The sequence below is a fragment of the Culex quinquefasciatus genome, chromosome 1, assembly GCF_015732765.1.
Source record: "Culex quinquefasciatus strain JHB chromosome 1, VPISU_Cqui_1.0_pri_paternal, whole genome shotgun sequence".
NCBI lineage: Eukaryota > Metazoa > Arthropoda > Insecta > Diptera > Culicidae > Culex > Culex quinquefasciatus.
In genome coordinates this window covers 73,779,485-73,796,158 of record NC_051861.1, presented here as the reverse complement: position 1 = coordinate 73,796,158, position 16,674 = coordinate 73,779,485, and the positions used below count along the sequence as shown (strand labels likewise).

The 16,674-nt window shown below is 38.0% G+C and overlaps 1 protein-coding gene across 1 annotated transcript in view; it reads left to right on the top strand.

The window, feature by feature from the left end:
• The first annotated feature begins 5,224 nt into the window (after positions 1–5,224).
• The window catches only part of LOC6041848 (irregular chiasm C-roughest protein), a 73,379-nt gene continuing 61,929 nt past the window's right edge, over positions 5,225–16,674 (top strand). The window contains exon 1 of the mRNA XM_038255262.1: positions 5,225–6,521. The gene's annotated coding sequence lies outside the window, so the exon portion shown is untranslated. The remainder of the gene's footprint in view (positions 6,522–16,674) is intronic.

Genomic DNA, 16,674 nt, shown 5'->3' with positions numbered 1-16,674 from the left:
GCTAAGGCTCCACTCCGCAAGACATCTTCCAACACTGACAACTGACGGCTGGTGTGAACGACCCATCAAGGGGCTGTCCTGGCTAGAATATTCATGAAACTTAATCGAATGAATGTATTTTGACAATTTGTGCCTTGTTCCGAGCGCACCCTAATTTCGACCGGGTGACGGTTCCTGATGTTCCCTTTGCCTGGGCTAGGAAATGGGTTAATGAGTTTATAGGGCTCCTTCAACGGCGCGGATCAAGAGGACACACTTACACTCTTGTGTGTGTGTGGACTTATAATTTCAGGGAACAAGACCAGGCATGAAATTTAATTTGGATCCTCCAGACACTAGTGCTAATTGGGCTGAGAAAGACACATAATCATTAGAAAGGATGTAACTAATTTGCTGTGGTTTTTACTTTATGCGTGATTGTCTTCTAAAACACAAGGAAGAGAGGAAACCTGTTGAGCTTATAATTCTGATTTGTGATTAGAAAAGAGACCAGAAAAATTTAAGTATTCACAAGAGGAGAGAAAAAAAAACATAAAATTCAAAAGTCAAAATGTAACTTAAGAATCTTCAATTGAACAAAAACAAATTAGTATCCATGAATATAGCTATTTTATGATTATTTCTTTAAACTTAAAAGTTATGTTCAATGAAACTATATTTTGAAAAGCTAAACAAATGTTTGTCTCGACAATTTTAATGAATTTAAATCATTTGATATAAACAAGATATTCATTAATGTTAAATATTATTCAAAATGAAAGTTATCGATGTTAAAGTGACATATTTTTTTTTAAACAAAAAAAAGTCTAATAACAAGTTCACATCTACCCTAGGATTCGAACTGATGACCTTTGTATTCCGTAGTAACAGTTCAATAGGGCGAATCTGCGTTTGTAAACAATCAGTCTATCCCCCTCTTACTTTACTTGAATTGTCACTTGAGCATGAGGGATAGACTGCTTGTTTACAAATGCAGATTTGCCCTATTGAACTGTTACTACGGTATTGTTAGTCTAAATGTTGGCTGGGCTTACTTCCCCATCCGACGGAAGGCGTGATCAGACAAATCTCATCTCGAAAAATGCCACCGGGGCCGACTGTGATCGAACCTAGGCCAACTGGGGGGAGAAAATCAACCACTTGAATTTGACTCTTCGGGAATCAACGACAAAAAAAATGTTTCATTAATTCATTATCTTGGAACGTGTCGCAATCATTATCATTTTTATTTCATTCAAAAAATCAAACCATCCACCAAGGCTGTGGAGTCGGAGCCGAAGTCGGTGGAGTCGGGTCTTTTTGGGGACTTAGAGGTCGGAGTCGTCAAAACTCGAATAGCTGGAGTCGGAGTCGGAGCCGGAGTCGAAAATTTCTGATAAACCCGGAGTCGGAGTTATCTAAATTTTAACACAATTTATGAACTTAATTATTGTTCAGTTTATAATGCATGCTAATTCCCAAAACTTTTACATATTTTAAATCAATTTTTTGAATCACGTGCACTGCGTTGCGTTGACCTTTTTTCATTTCATTTATTTTTTGATTAAAGATATTTATCAGATGCCAGTATGATTGTGATGCATTTTATTTGGATTGGGTAGCTCTAATTGTGTTTTTTTTTCACTATGGTCACTAAATGATCACCTGTTAATCCTCTCCTACCCATGTTTGTAGTGTCATAACTCATAAAATACCAAACAATTATGGTTGTGCAGTCAATTTTTTGCCTTTCTTACAAAAGAAAGGTTTAAGGTTTGCTTTTGGAAAAACGCTTTTCTCAGAAATCTTAAAAAATTCGCGCACGGCGGGGAATCGTTCCAGAAAAAAATTCTATGTCTATGTCGATTGAATTTTGGCCCAAAACCCGGAACTCAAAGCCTGATTTTTGAGAGCTCTTTTTCTGAAATACTTGTGCGATGTCTGTATCCGCTCTTAAAAATCTGTGTCTTCCATCATTGGAAAATCTCGTAAAACCCACAATTTTTATATTTCATATTTGTAGCCGTGGGGTCAGAGACGAACATTTTATTTTTCGATTCACAATTTTCGACCAGTTAATGTGGTCAAAGACACTTTAAGAGGTATTTTTTGGACTATTTTAAAGATAACACTCCCAAGTAACATTTTTTTCCAAGAGTTCTACAAGAGCTCTTCAAGATAGCTACAGCATAGCAGTTTGGACCGCGGTAGGATAAAACTCTCTTCAAGTACTCTTCCAAACTCCTGAAGAAGTTTTGAAGAGAATTTTATCCTACCGCGGTCCAAACTGCTATGCTGTAGCTATCTTGAAGAGCTCTTGTAGAACTCCTGGAAAAAATGTTACTTGGGACTATTAAATTAAAAGAATTCAGTTTGAAACAAAAAAAAACATTCGAAAACATGCGCCATAAACTGCTTAGGCCCAAAATTTGAAGCTTTTCCAAAATTTATGTCCAGCGATATAGCCATTTTAGTGTTTTACGTCTTAGTTTTACCCTATTTTTTCCTATTAAATTTTTATTTTTATACAAATCATATACTGAATATCAAATTCAAAGTCCCGGCTCGTTCTCGCTCGAAAGATCGACAATTCGTCAAGTCGAAGCATAAACGCCAGCACATTTACGCTTGCGCGTTTACGCTGCGCGTGAAAGTGTTCTTTCTGGCTTATCATAATAGATCGACAAATTGCAATATCGATACATATTTTTTAAGATATTCATAGACTAACATTTAAGACTGAGTACCCTTTATTTTTTCTAATAATGTCAATCCAATACGTTTTTCTTAGTTAAATATAATTTTCTTGCGACTCATAATGTACCCATGAAATTAAAAAAAAAGCATTCGAGGTTCAGCCTATAAAGATTCGAAGCTTTAGGTAAAATTCTCACTGGGTGGTATCATTTTGTTTCTGAATATTTAATTGCACCACTATATTTGTCGGAGTTTCATCATTTTGTAAGAAAGGCTCTATTTCTCCTCTGGTGATATTGAATATGGTTTTTTAAATATTCAATACAATACTAAAAGTCTGCAAATTGATTTTATTTGGCATATCGGACATGAAGACTAGGTTTCTTTTTTAAAGTGCTTTATTTGAAAAAAAAAAACAGTTAGATATTTGTTTAGCTAGTTTATAAACTTTTAATAAAGTGAATGTAAATTTCATGTTAATTAAATAAGAAGTTCCAATTATTCAAACAACAAAATTCAAATTTAAACTTGGTAGGCAAAAAGAAATGATAGGAGGTGGAAGCAAAGGCCAAATACTCTCAAAAACAAACATATACTTAACATGATAAATGCAAATTAAAATACTTAAAAAATAAACAAGAAAAAAATAAAACAAGAGAAGTATTTTTTTTTTCGTAGGACAAAATTTGCTCAAAATGACATCCCAAACACGGCAAAGTTAAAATCTTCGAAAAAAATATTTGGGCAGTAGAGGGTTAATTGAGAAAAACATGATACTTAGAGTGTATTTGAATAGTCTTATTTATCAATGTTTTCGAAATTCAAGGTAATAAACTTTCGAAACTTTTCAAAACTGCTTGAAAACTACTTCTTGAGATAATCCGAACACTTCTCTACTAAGCTTTGTTTGGTTTCATACCATTCTATTTGTAAAAAATCGTATTTATCATTTTGCAAAACAAAAATCCAACTTTTCAATGTCACCCCGGTTAACGGTATTCGCGCAAGTGTGAACTGAACATGTGAGTGATATTATGCATACAATTTTTTAGATATTCTTAATACTGACAAGGATTCGGAGTCGGAGTCGGAGCCGGAGTCAACTTTTTGTTGAAAGCTGGAGTCGGAGTCGGAGTCAGCTAGACTTGGTAGGCCGGAGTCGGAGTCGGAACTGGAGTCAGTTGGAGCTTAAAGCCGGAGCCGGAGTCGGAGTCGTTCAAAATATGACCCGACTCCGCAGCCCTGCCATCCACTACTACCCCCAGGTTTTTTGTGGTATCTATTGCCAGTTTCCGTTCGAACCTGGGAGTCCGAAGCCATGAATGGGGAAGGCACCCACACCTCTTTTTACTCCAAGGAACCTTCCACCCCAGGGTTCGACCGGAGAAGGCTTGGTTTGGTGTGTTGTTTGTCTTTATAGCAGGGAGAGAACTCCCATACCCGGAATGACTTAACGGCCGAGCAACAACCATGGCCGGGATCGACGTTTTACTTCCCCATCCGATGGAAGGTTTGAGCAGATAGGAATCGAACCCATGATCATCCGCTTACAAAGCGGGCAGTTTAACCATTCGGCCAAACCTGCTGCCTTTATTTCATTAAAATGAAAGAAATTTCAAAAGTGTTAAATAATTTGAAACATTCGATACTACGACTTAATTTTATAACATGTTTTTTAAAAATCATTTAAAAAAACACCAGACTGCTTCGCATTTTCAAACGTCCCCGTCACAACTCGCTCCAAAGAAAACAAACAAATAACACCTTCCGAACCCATTCCGCTCACACCTTCGGGGGCACAACAACAACAAACAAACAACCACAGTCCAGAAATCCCCCCAGTCTTAACATTAATTCTCACGCGCGCACTTCTTCAATCCATTCGCCCCAATGCAGCAAAAATCTCGACCAAGATCTTCCAACGGACATGTTCACGTTGCCCACTACTTCAACTCCATTCCATTCGCATCGACAATCCCAGCAAAAACCGGTGTGCGTTTCCTCAGCGTCGCCCTCCTTCCTTACCCGTAACTCCGTAATTGGTCACATTTGTAGCGCCACCACCAACTATAATACTCTGCCACGAACGACAACAACTTTGATGCAACATATTTGGAAGTGCCACGCGAACCGCTCATCCAGCAGCCGCTCGTTGTGTTCATTCGTCTCTTCCTGCTCCTTCTTCGTACCCCTCGCGAGCGCCATCACTGAGCTGGTTCACGAGGGACGAACGCTCATCATCGTCATTAAACGTCATCGTCATCGGCGGAGTCAAGTTTAAAAGGCACACACACACTGCCTGCTGCTATCTGAGATTAAAGTCAAACATATTTCTTCATTTTCTCACTCGCGTTCGTCGTTGCGTTTTATGTTGCTCGCGCTGCCCATGGCATGCTCTTCGGTTCCGAGCCTGCCACGCGCAAGCTTCGAACGGCCGCTCTTCGGGTTCGCGTGGCACGACCCGAACGTAACATCGCTCGCGAGAGCGCCGACCACTCGGCTCGACTCTCGGGTCTCTGGCGGGAGGGTTGTCGCAGTGAAAAATCTGGAGCATAATTTAGTTAGCATACAACAGCCGTCGCAGTCGTCGCGTATCCTCCGCACGTCGTAACGCACTGCTCCCGTGCTCGTCGTCGTGAACGAGTATTCACGAGAACCTGGAGAGATTTTGGTTTTGTCGATTTTTTAAGGATCCCTGCAGGATCCGCGGGCGCGTTATTTTAAAAATTTTAAGTGATTAGTGACTGCTCCCCACTTGAGAAACGTTCTAGTGAACGCAGTTTCGTGAAAAACGCTCACGCCGATCGATTTAATGTTTTTGTTTACGAGCCAGAGCCAGCGAGCTCACAACTCGTGAGTGTGAAGGAAAGCTTGGTTGGTCGTTTTTGTGTCTGTGTCCGTCCCGGGACGACGACCCGCATGTGTCACTGTCAATATTTGCCGTCAAGAGACGGTCACGGCTTACTACGGTAAAGTGGAGAGAATTTTCCAAAGGGCACCAGGGCAAGGATGTGCATCGCTGGTGAGGAAGAGCAGCAGCAGTGAGGAGAGCAAACATAGAGGCCAGAAAATCGAGGAAAATTCTCCAAACTGTGGAGGGAAATGAAGAGTTTGGGGAAGTTTGCATCAAAGTGAGACGCGGGAACAACACGGTGGGGGTGAAAAGTTAGACATAACCTACAAAATTTGAAGGTGAAAATTCGGCCGCCGCAGAGAGAACAGAGCAGGAGAACGAATTTAAAGTTTTTCCCAACTCGTGGACCGTTTTGGGCAGGTTGAATCCAGTGCTGCAACAAAAACGCCGGGAAAGAAGCTCGACACTGCTCAAAAGAAAATTCAGCAAAACAAGAAAAGAAGTGTTTTTGAAGGCGCGTCAAAGGGGGGGAAATTAAAATACAACACGGCGCGCAGAAAATCTGATTGGACGCTTCAACTTTGTGTAGTGCTAAAAAATGTGAGTGAATTCTGACGTGAGTGGTTCGCAACGAGGAGGGCACACGCAAAGGAAGATACAAGTTCGACAACAGTGAAACTGTGCCAAATGTCCCTCAACTGAAAGCAGCGCCGAGAGTTGATGTGAAGTTGTGGTGTGCCAAAATCAAACGAAACACACCACAGAGGAGCAGCAGCAGCAGCAAAGAGAGTGTGAATTCAAGTGAAAAACCGGAAAATTAAGTTTAGAAGCAAGCAAAACACAACATCGCAACGCTTAGCCACGTGGAAGAATAATTGGATAATTGAGTTTGGAGCCAACGAGACAGAAGAAACGAGCTAAGAAAAAAAAAGGAAAAGAATACGACAGAGTTTGAAGGATCTTCCGGAGCAGCGCTGAAATCGATGTCAAGGTAAGACCTTAAACTGGCGCTTTTTTTTCTTCTTTTAACTTGTCTGAGTGAAATTCGCAGTGGGTGGTGGTTTTGTGTGATGTTGATCCTGGGAAATTCCTAGCCTTCTTTGTTTGCCTTTTACGCGTTGCGGCAGCTCCTCGTTATGAGGCCTGTGTGGATCCTTCCGGGAAGTGAACGTATTAGCATGTCAGTTAAAATATCATCAGGTCGTCGTCGGTTGGTGGGTTGGTCGGTGTGTTGTTTTGATTGGAGAGGGTTGATGGGTGGTTTTCCTTGTGCAATTCCTGCTAAGCATTGGGTTATGTCCGTCTACGCAGTTTTGTACAAATTCAAAGGGTTTCAATGGTAATAAACGTAATCCTTTCAGATCAATTACATATTTTTTTAAATATGACAAAAATTATGGGAGTATAACGAAAGTATTATTTTTAATTTGCAATAAATGAAGTTAAACCTCACTTAGTAAAAAATATTTTCTTTGGTAAAAAAATGTTCCATTATCTGACAAAGCTTCATCAAACAAACAAACATTGCGTATGCATTGTGTAATTTAAGGCGATATGAGGCCCTTTACTTTTGTTTATACCAAAATTAAAAACAAACTTTTTCAATATTTTGTTTTGAATGATCATTTTTGAATTCGAATGAATGAATTCTAATCATCTTATTTTCTGTATAGAGACGAATCGGTATGGAGGTTTTATTAAAATCTCTGAACAATTCAAAGTCAAGTAAAAAAATATTTACGAAAAGAAAACATAAATGAACATATGTTATGAATCGGTAAATGGAAAATAAACTTGTCTGATTTTTTTTTTAAATTAAGGTTGTCTCTCTACAATCCAACTCCATCTTTAAACGGGCTTCAATTAAAAAAAAATCGCCAAAAATCAATTTTTCAACCAATTTTTGATCATTAAAAAGCATTGGCAAGAAGAAATCTGAAATTTTTAGAAAATTTAAGCGTAGGAGCTTGACTTACTTTATGGGACTTTGCCTATGTTTCTAAAAATGTATTTTTTTAGGGTTCAACTTTGGCTGTTATTCGTACTAACATTTCCTATATTTTTAGTAAAAAGAACTATCCAATAATTTTTGTAGTGTCCCAGATGCCTCTACGCATTTTTTAACAATTTAAAAGATAATGGTGCCATTTTATTTCAGAAAATGTGAAAACATGAAAAATTAAATATGCAAAATGTAATTATGGTAGGTGGTAGAATAGGCCAAATACTACCAAAAACAAACATGAACTAAAAAGATAAATGCAAATTAAAATACTAAAAATTAAACAGGAAAAACATCAAGAAAAGTAAAGTTTGTCGTAGAACAAAAGTTGCTTAAAATGCTCTTTTGAATACGGGAAAAAAAATCGAAAAAATATTGAACAGTAGAGGTTTAAACGTGAAGAATTCCATCATCGTCATGATTTTCGTTCAAAGATATAAATTTTTCGTCGCTATCAATATTTTGAAAAACTTTCTTGTACAAGTTGTTCACAACAGTGCCCTACACATGCTGATACTTTTTGGTAACGATTATCCCATTCCTTGCGAATTATGGAAACCTTCTTTGATCAATGATTGCCAGCTAGGTCGTCAATTACTGTACCACAAACACATTTGATTTAGATCAAAAATTCCATCAGGGGCTTAAAGATGGCAACAACCGGCGCATGCTGATTCATTGGTGCAGAAATTCGTTAAATTGAATTCAATACAGAGCATTTTCGAGTGATGATTCGAAAATGATCAACGGCATCACATTAAAAGTAAAATGTTAATATAGTTTATGCTTGATATGTAAATGTTTTGGCATTATGTAAATAGAATATATTTCTGAGTGAGCAAAATAAAACAAAAAAAAAACAATTTTAAATGTACGTTTTAGTCAAAGAGAATAATGAAGAGATGCCATTTTACGATGGATCAACTAAACAACAAGTTGAGAAAAAAATCAAGGCAATTTTGTTCCACTGTAATATGTGTTAAATGTTAAGATTGAGTATTTTAAAATTTTCTGGAAGTGCACATGATTTTGAACCAAACCTCAAATGTGATAAAAATCTGGGACATTTATGCGAACAGGGGCGGAATGTCAAACAAAATACTTTCTGTTAAGAAAGGCCGTAAAGATGATTTTTCGAAACCGATTTTAAAATCCATAATGTAAGTTTAATTTTCAAAATATATTTATAAATTGTCTAATTGTACAATTGTCGGATAGAAATCCTGTAAGCAAATCCGGTACACAGCTAAAAGAGTAGTAATCCAGCTACGTGTAAAAGGCTTGAGTGTAAAATAAACTTTGCATTATTTTATGAAATTCTATGTATTTTTACACCCTTAAATATTTAGCCCACCCACTTGACCGAAATGTCAAGCATATATGAGCGATGATGGCCGAGCGGGTTAAGGCGCCAGTCATTACTGTTGGTGCTAGGCTTGAATCCGAATTTATCGTCGATTTTTTTTTTTTGCTGTGTAACTCTTTGTTGTCGAATTTGTAAACATTTAATTATTTCCTAAATCGACAACATTCTTTTCGATTTAACTGTATTTTTTTTCAAAATCGACATTTGATTTGCTAAATCGTCCTGATTGTACTAATTGTCCCTAAACCAATAATATTTCACAATCACGAAAAAATGTAAACATTTATACCAAATATCAAATTTTCATAAAATATTTAATATCCCAGAACAAAACAAATTCCTGCACAATTAACCGCCTACCAGCCACACTTTCAAAACAAGTAAACATCAACCTGGAGCCGCACATGTTTAACTTTGCTTTTTTTAAACATAAACAGAAACCTACACTCTAGCACACGTCAAGGAAGTTAGTTTTTCTTCTGTCCTTTGTGTGTTGTTGCCACCCTCGGAACCCTAGCCAGGGTGCGCGTTTCGTGGAAGCCGAGCCAAGACACGAAAGAAGCCAGATCGATAACATTCCCAGGTGTGTGGCACTGTGCCACACGTGTGCCACAACCCACCCCCATCGTGGGGGGCGAGGAATCAGAAGATTGGGCGCCTCCACCCCAGCGGAAAATGCTATCGGCCTAACCCACAAAGTGCTGGGTCATTCCACTCACACAGTGTGGAGCTGAAGATTTGGTTGTTGTACACTGCTCGACAGAAAAAATAATAAAAAAAAATTAAAACAGAGATTGAAGATTTCATTTCATTTATTTAACTCAAAATAGACAATGTAACTACATATTTTGGACTTAAAACTTATTAATGTTTTTTCAAACTAACCCCAGGAAAACTATTTATCAGATTTTAAGTTAAATCACAATAGAAATTGGACCAAATAGACCCACAATGGGTGCATTACCTGAAATAGGGATAAATAACCGAAATATCACCTTAATCCTGTAAATCAGGGAGTCATGCAATGTTTGTCTAAACTCGTCATAAATTTTCTGACGCACAGTGTAGAGAGTAAGCTTTTGGTTTTGTTGAAAACGATGTTGTGGCTTTGAATTTAATTTTCCTGGAAACGCCAGCGCGCCTCGGTCGAGGACGACGACGTCACGGTGGAAAATCAGACAGCTGTTGCGGGCTGGAAGGGGGTGGTGACTCCCAGGAGAAGTGCGGGTGGTCAGAGGGGAGACCATTCCGATAAGGGCGGAAGAAAAAAAAAAAGCAAGCTATAAAACAGAACCGGACGTGAGCTTTGCTGCGTTGGCTAATATAATAACCGAGAATAAACACGGGCGCGCGCGTTCGTTACAGATATATCGTGGTCGCATGTGAGCTTGTTTCGGGGAGCTTTTTTGGGGGTGTGGTGGTCGGTGTTAAAATGATAATTTGCTGAGTAAGGTGATTTGCTCTGTTACACACACATCACGTCAGGACGAGTGAGTAAGTGGGGAAAAGGGAAGGGAAGGGTGGATTTTAATTCGACAATAATGCTGGCATTTCAATTTTATCAACCATTGGAACAAAAGCGAATTTGTGTACCGCTTCGTATTTACTCTATGTTGTACAGAAGCGATGGCTATTTGAATTGCAAGCGGATAATGTTACGGGAAGTCCATGTTTTTGTGTTCATTTTACACAATGAGTCAATTCCTGTTATAGACCTGTTTTGAGCTTTAAGGTTTCCCAGAATAAAACCGTGCAAAAGAAAATTCCATGAAATTGGTCTACTGAATTATTAAAACTTATTACATTTTCATTAGAATTGAACTTGTTTTGCTTTCCCGGCACAATAAAATTATAAATCATATAGGAAATTTAAGTATTTATTTTTTGAGGGCTGTTTCTCGGCAATGGTTTGGGTTAAAATGTATATAAATATAAGGAATGGGTGAAAATCACGCTTTAAACCATAAACTGCAAAGAAACAATATTGGAAGGCATTCAAGGGTTGATACTTTTTTTAAAAAATGAATTCCTTTGATAAACTCAGAAGAATGTCTTTTGGTCTTATAGTTGAAAAGTTACGAGGAAAAGAATAAAAAGATTTTTAGAAGATCGTCAAAATCGGCACCACACTTTCTGTTAACTATCGATAGATGAACGTTCCCTCCAAGTTTGGTCTAAATTGGTTAAGGTCAGGCCCAAAATTGTTTCCAGTTGACACGGAATGACCCTCATATATTTCTTGAATAAAATTTTGACATTGACTTAACTACGCATCAATTTGAGGTTTGGTTCATAATAATCCGATATTTGTCATTGTAAAATATTTAAGTGCTTAGCAACTTTTGATACTTTTATCATGATGCAAAAAAAAAAATGAAAAATTTAGATCATCTGAAGCGACGTATTTTTGATGCGACCAAATAACTGAGTGCTCAACTGTTGACAAAAATATGTCGGATATTAGTCATAACAGGACCAATGATGTTTCAATTATTGGCAAAGTTTCATATAGCAAGTCAAAACAAACTTGTAATTGCTAAATGCTTATTTTCAATGCTTTCCGAAGATCAAAAATTGATTGAAAATTTGTTTTTACATCTGTTTAGATTTTAGCCCGAGTCGGGATTGGATTGTAGTTCAGAAACGCCTGCTTGTAAAAAACGAAATCATATTAAATTTTGATCTGAATTGAATGTTTTGAAACGTAAAGTAGTTAGTAAACTGAAAAACACTTCTTGTCTTAATTCGGCGTTCTTTTGCTGAAATAAAGGTAACTGCTTGTCTGCGAAAACGAAATTGACATTTATTTGTGCTTTCTAGGCAATATTCTCGCGTTCGCAAATATCATGATTCTGAGAACGTATCGTTAATTGAGCTGACATTTCTCGAGCATGGTTTTCAAGAATCAAAAATGTTTATGCGCAACAGTAAAAGTTCACTCGACTCCAACAGCAAACTAAAATCCATTTGTCTCACTTTGGCAACCTGCCAGCACAGCACTCATATAGCCGCCCTTTTGCCCATAAATACATCAAGTTTCGGCTCCCCCGAAAAATACCACCGCCCGTACTAATCAACCTCGATATTTGTCTCCGCGGAGGAATTAGTCGAATTAAGATTGAGATATGTCGAGTCGAGTGCGCGCGCCCGCCTAGTCAGGGCCGCCGCGGCTTCTTCTCTGCGCGCGACTGACGGTCGATTCCGAGCGCAGATGAAGACAAATGATCCCCAAGCCAATTTCGTGAAACGGAGGACGGCTCGCGATTCCGAATCGAATCGGGGTGGAATTTTTCTACTTTTTTCGCATCAATTTACCGATCTATCAATCGTCATCATCTTCGGCAGTTCGACACTCAAGGGAGAGGGAGAAGAGGAACAAAAAACGAAGCACCGTTGTCATATTTGAAGTCCCTTTGGCAGCTTCCGATTAATGACCACTGACACTCCGACAAGTGAATGGTCGATAGGGTGGCGAGGAATTTTCTCAATTTTTCGAAAAAAGATCTTTTAGTTTTTCAGGAATAATTCAAAATGAGTTCTAGAATTTAGCTGTTCAGTTCATACTTTGATATTTTACCGCAATTTTTCAAGTTTAAGAAAAATAATAAAAAAAAATCAAATTTTGCTAGTCACCCTAACGCTCACTGCTGAGATTATCGCCACTCTTTTCTCATCTCCGGCTTGAGTCGCCGCTTCGCGCGAGCGCATTTCATCACGAAAATGGTTATTATTAGAAAATGAGCGAGACTCGTCCGTTTTCCTCGGAGAAGACGGGGGAAATGAAGATGATTAGAATTTTTTTTAATGACGAGGTTATTTTACATGTGGTCGCCGGTCGGCCGACTGGCTATGCACCGAATTCAGAGAGTGTACGTGCTCTTGACTTGACATGATTGGACATGGTTTTGTGAGTCGCACCAGACCGGCGGGCCAGAGGTCCATAAAAATGGAATATGTTGTTTATGCCCCTCGACCGCATGGTTGCGTCTAGAAAGTCATTATGACATAACCAGCAGCAGCTAAGCCTCGACGTTGCACCATTCTAATTAGACGGGGTTTTCCATTTCTAAGCGCAGAGCAGAGAGCGGCTAATCACTTCACTTGGATCTTGGGGCTTGTTTTCGTTTCAACGATCGAGTTTCATTGAATTATGCACTTTTTGGACGGGCGCAATGATTGAAGACATTTTGGGCTATTACGAACATGATGTTTTGAAAAAAGGGGGAACACTTGTTTCGTTTTACACCAGCGATTCTTGGGAAATCGTAAATTCTTCTACAGTAACAGATAGGTCCAGTTAGGGCGATAAAAGAGATTTCAATTTGTTTTCGGAGATTATATTGAGTGGAACTAAAATTCCTTACACAACAAATTCATTCATTGTATAACAAAACAATCATTTTTTTACCCCAGTTGAAATAAACAATTACTTTTAAATTATATAGGTATCAATTAGAGATCCTAAATAGGGAGACTGGTCGAAGTGAATTTGACGTATCCAAACGAGCATTTGCCTTTACGCCCAGCAAAACTTATCAGTGTTGCCAAGCTCAAAACTTACGTTGCCAGATCGATTTAGCAAACTTAGACCAGTCTCCCTATTTAGGGTCTCTATTATCAATAAGTCATTCAATTTTGAAACAAAGTGACTAAAGGATTATCACGAAATATTTTTTTTAACAATTTTTTTATTACACGTGATAACGTTCAGAATGATTATGATTATACATTATATTTATTTTTGTGTTCTTATCATGTAAATGTGTGTTTAGTTAAAGTTTTCAACTTCATGTTAATTTGTGTGATGATTGATGTTTGATTTCTTTTAAAAAAAGTATTACAATTCAGCAAATTGAAATAATACTTGATTTCGGAACTAAACTTAAATAGCATCAAGAACTGTCTTATTTTTAAAACTGAACTGGTAGACCAACAACTCCCAATGCTTGAACTGATCAAATTTGAGGAAAACGTTGTATTTGAGTATTGTTTCAATTTTCCTTCAAACGAGTACAGGTTTAGTAAACAGCAGGATTCAATGATTTTTTGGAAATTGAAATTTCATAAAAAAATCCTTTTAAAGACTCGAGTTTACTTGGAAACGAGGTTCCATGGCAAAAAAAACAATGAGTCAAAACAAACGCTCGTTAAATAAAAATGAACCGAAGTACAAACAATTGGTGATATTATTCAAGAATTTCCAGATTTCATATTATTTAACAATATTTTATTGTTATGAGTTGAATTCAAGGTTGTGAAAAATCGTTACAATTTATCGATTTTCTTTTTATTTTTGGAAATAAAAAACCAGTTAAACAATATAAAAATTAATAAATATTTTCAATAATACTAAAAAGTTTCAATAGTTAATTAACTTTACTTACGAAACTGTTTTTTTTATGATTTTGTCAATATTCCAAAAGAGTTTTGAAAATGAGTCGAAATAATTAAACGAACTATATGAAAACTTCAGATTCGATTATTTTCTAAATAATAAGTTTTGAATGTGTTCATTTTTATAAATTCTTTTTAGAGTAGGAACTATATTGGAAAATTTCATACTCCAGCATCTTACACAGAAAAAATATCAGCTAATTTTATTCCATTTTCCCCCTTCAAACCTTTTATCTAATCAGTCCTCCAATTCCCTTTCGAAGCTCACGCAAGTCCCAACTAATTTTCATCATTTCTGCTCGAGCGGACATATTATCTGAGATGAAACGGCAGGCCCAGTCAGAAGCCAAATTTGGACAGTATTTCGAATTCCGGAGGCAATAAAAACCACTGCCGGAAAAGCCGCACCACCAAACTAGTTCATACATTCCGGACGGGGGCAAAATAGATCAAACCGACCATGTGTGTAAAAATGTGTGCGAATTTTTGTCGTCTCCCCTCTTTATTTTTAGGAAGTTTTTCGAGAGGCCAAACGAGACAAGACAAGGAGTAAAAAAGTGACACTCCAATGGTTATTTATGATCTTCCTGTGCGAGATGTTGGCGAATCTGCTTGTTTCTTCTTTTTTTTTTTTTTTTTTGCTCGGCGCCGCCGGAACGGAAGTCAAGTGCTGTTTTGTAGTTGGATTGTTGTGGTGGTGTGGGGAATGTCAAAATAACGGATGAGTCACGCGTTCAATGAACTTCCGATTGGCGGAAATTGAGCAATCGCGTGTAACAAAGAGTTTTTGAACGTGGAACGTTCACAACTTTGTTCGAATTTAAGTATTTACGACGTAGTTTAAATTCAGCTAGCGCAACTTCATAGAAATGATTATTTTAAGTTAAAAAGTGCAAATGCAATTATGTTGGAATTCCATTGCCTTTAAATTAAAGCTCAATTACCCGTAAAGTCCATTAGCCATCAAGTACGGTGACATAGATGAAAGCGGTTAGAATCACTCATTCAAACGCTCACAGCAAAAGTTCCCCGAAAAAATCCGGGTTCTGAAAAGCTTTCAGCACCATTTTCCGCCCAGCCAGCCGGAGATGCACACTCATTTGCAATTAGGCTTCGGTTCGGTTGGCTTCCACTGGCCATTAATTCTTCAAATTGGCAACCAAAGCGCCGGAAAAACGCTACTTGAAAATTTAAACCCACCGCACACACACACACACACATACAGGCACACAGCGCTGATGCTTTTTTCCGCTGCACCGAATTTTCCGGACATTACCTGATTGCATCAGAGAGCAGCAGCATCAGCCTTTTTTCCATACCACTGCAACCGTATCGGCTTAAAACTACCCCAATAGTATTAAAACTAATGAAAGTGACATGTTCTTGTTGTTTCACTCAGCGAGGCCCGTCGGTCGTCGTCATCGTTGGAAATGGTTTTCCCTCCCCAAACCTTGTCCCTTTTCCCCCAAACCTTGTCCCTTTTCCCCCAAAAAATCCTCAAATGCTGCTGCGCTGGACCATATCGTAGTGAAATTTTATTTCAACCGTCCTAGATTTTAATCCTTTACCGTCCGTGTCACTGCACTGCACTGCTACTGCACTGGAACCATGTTTATTTTTTCGACCCCGTCCCACCCCAGCCAGAGTTGCGCCAGGTCCAGGTTTACCCCCGCGCGCGTAGTACAACAGAATGCTGTTAAATTTTTATGTATTTTATTTTTCGGTTTTATGCTCTTGCCACGGTCTCAGCCTCCAACGTGCACGTGTCTTTTCGCGGGCACCCTGCTCCCCGGCGCGTGGTCTTTGACCCTTTCGGACGTTGAACGAGAGCCCCAACAGGGACCAAATGTTGCACGGTGGAAATGGGAAAGGTGGGCAATATTTACAATCAACAGATTTTATTATTTTCATAAATCAAAAAAAAATAGTTTAGTCGGACAATCTTTTTGAGGAAGTTTCAGTCTAGTGATTAACACCACTTTTTGAACTTTCACTTCTAGAATTTATTTCTAGGTCTATATCAAAATCCGGCCGCATTTAAGTAACACTTATAAGTGCCCATAACATAAGACAGAGTTACCAGATCTTCAACGTTTAGACTCATTGAAGGTCTTTTGATTTGATCCAATGAAAATTCGGATGATGGATCTGGATATAGTTTTAAGGTGAAGCCGTTGATCATTTTCGAAGAAAATTGATCATCTCTATAAAATATTCTGTATTAAATTCAATTTAACGAATTTTTGCACCCAAATGAATCAGCATGTGCCGGTTGTTGCCTTCTTGAAGCCACTGAAGGAATTTTTGATCTAAAGCAATTATGTTTCAAAATTTATATAATTTTGTGGTACAGTCATTGATGTTCTAGTTAGCAATCATTGA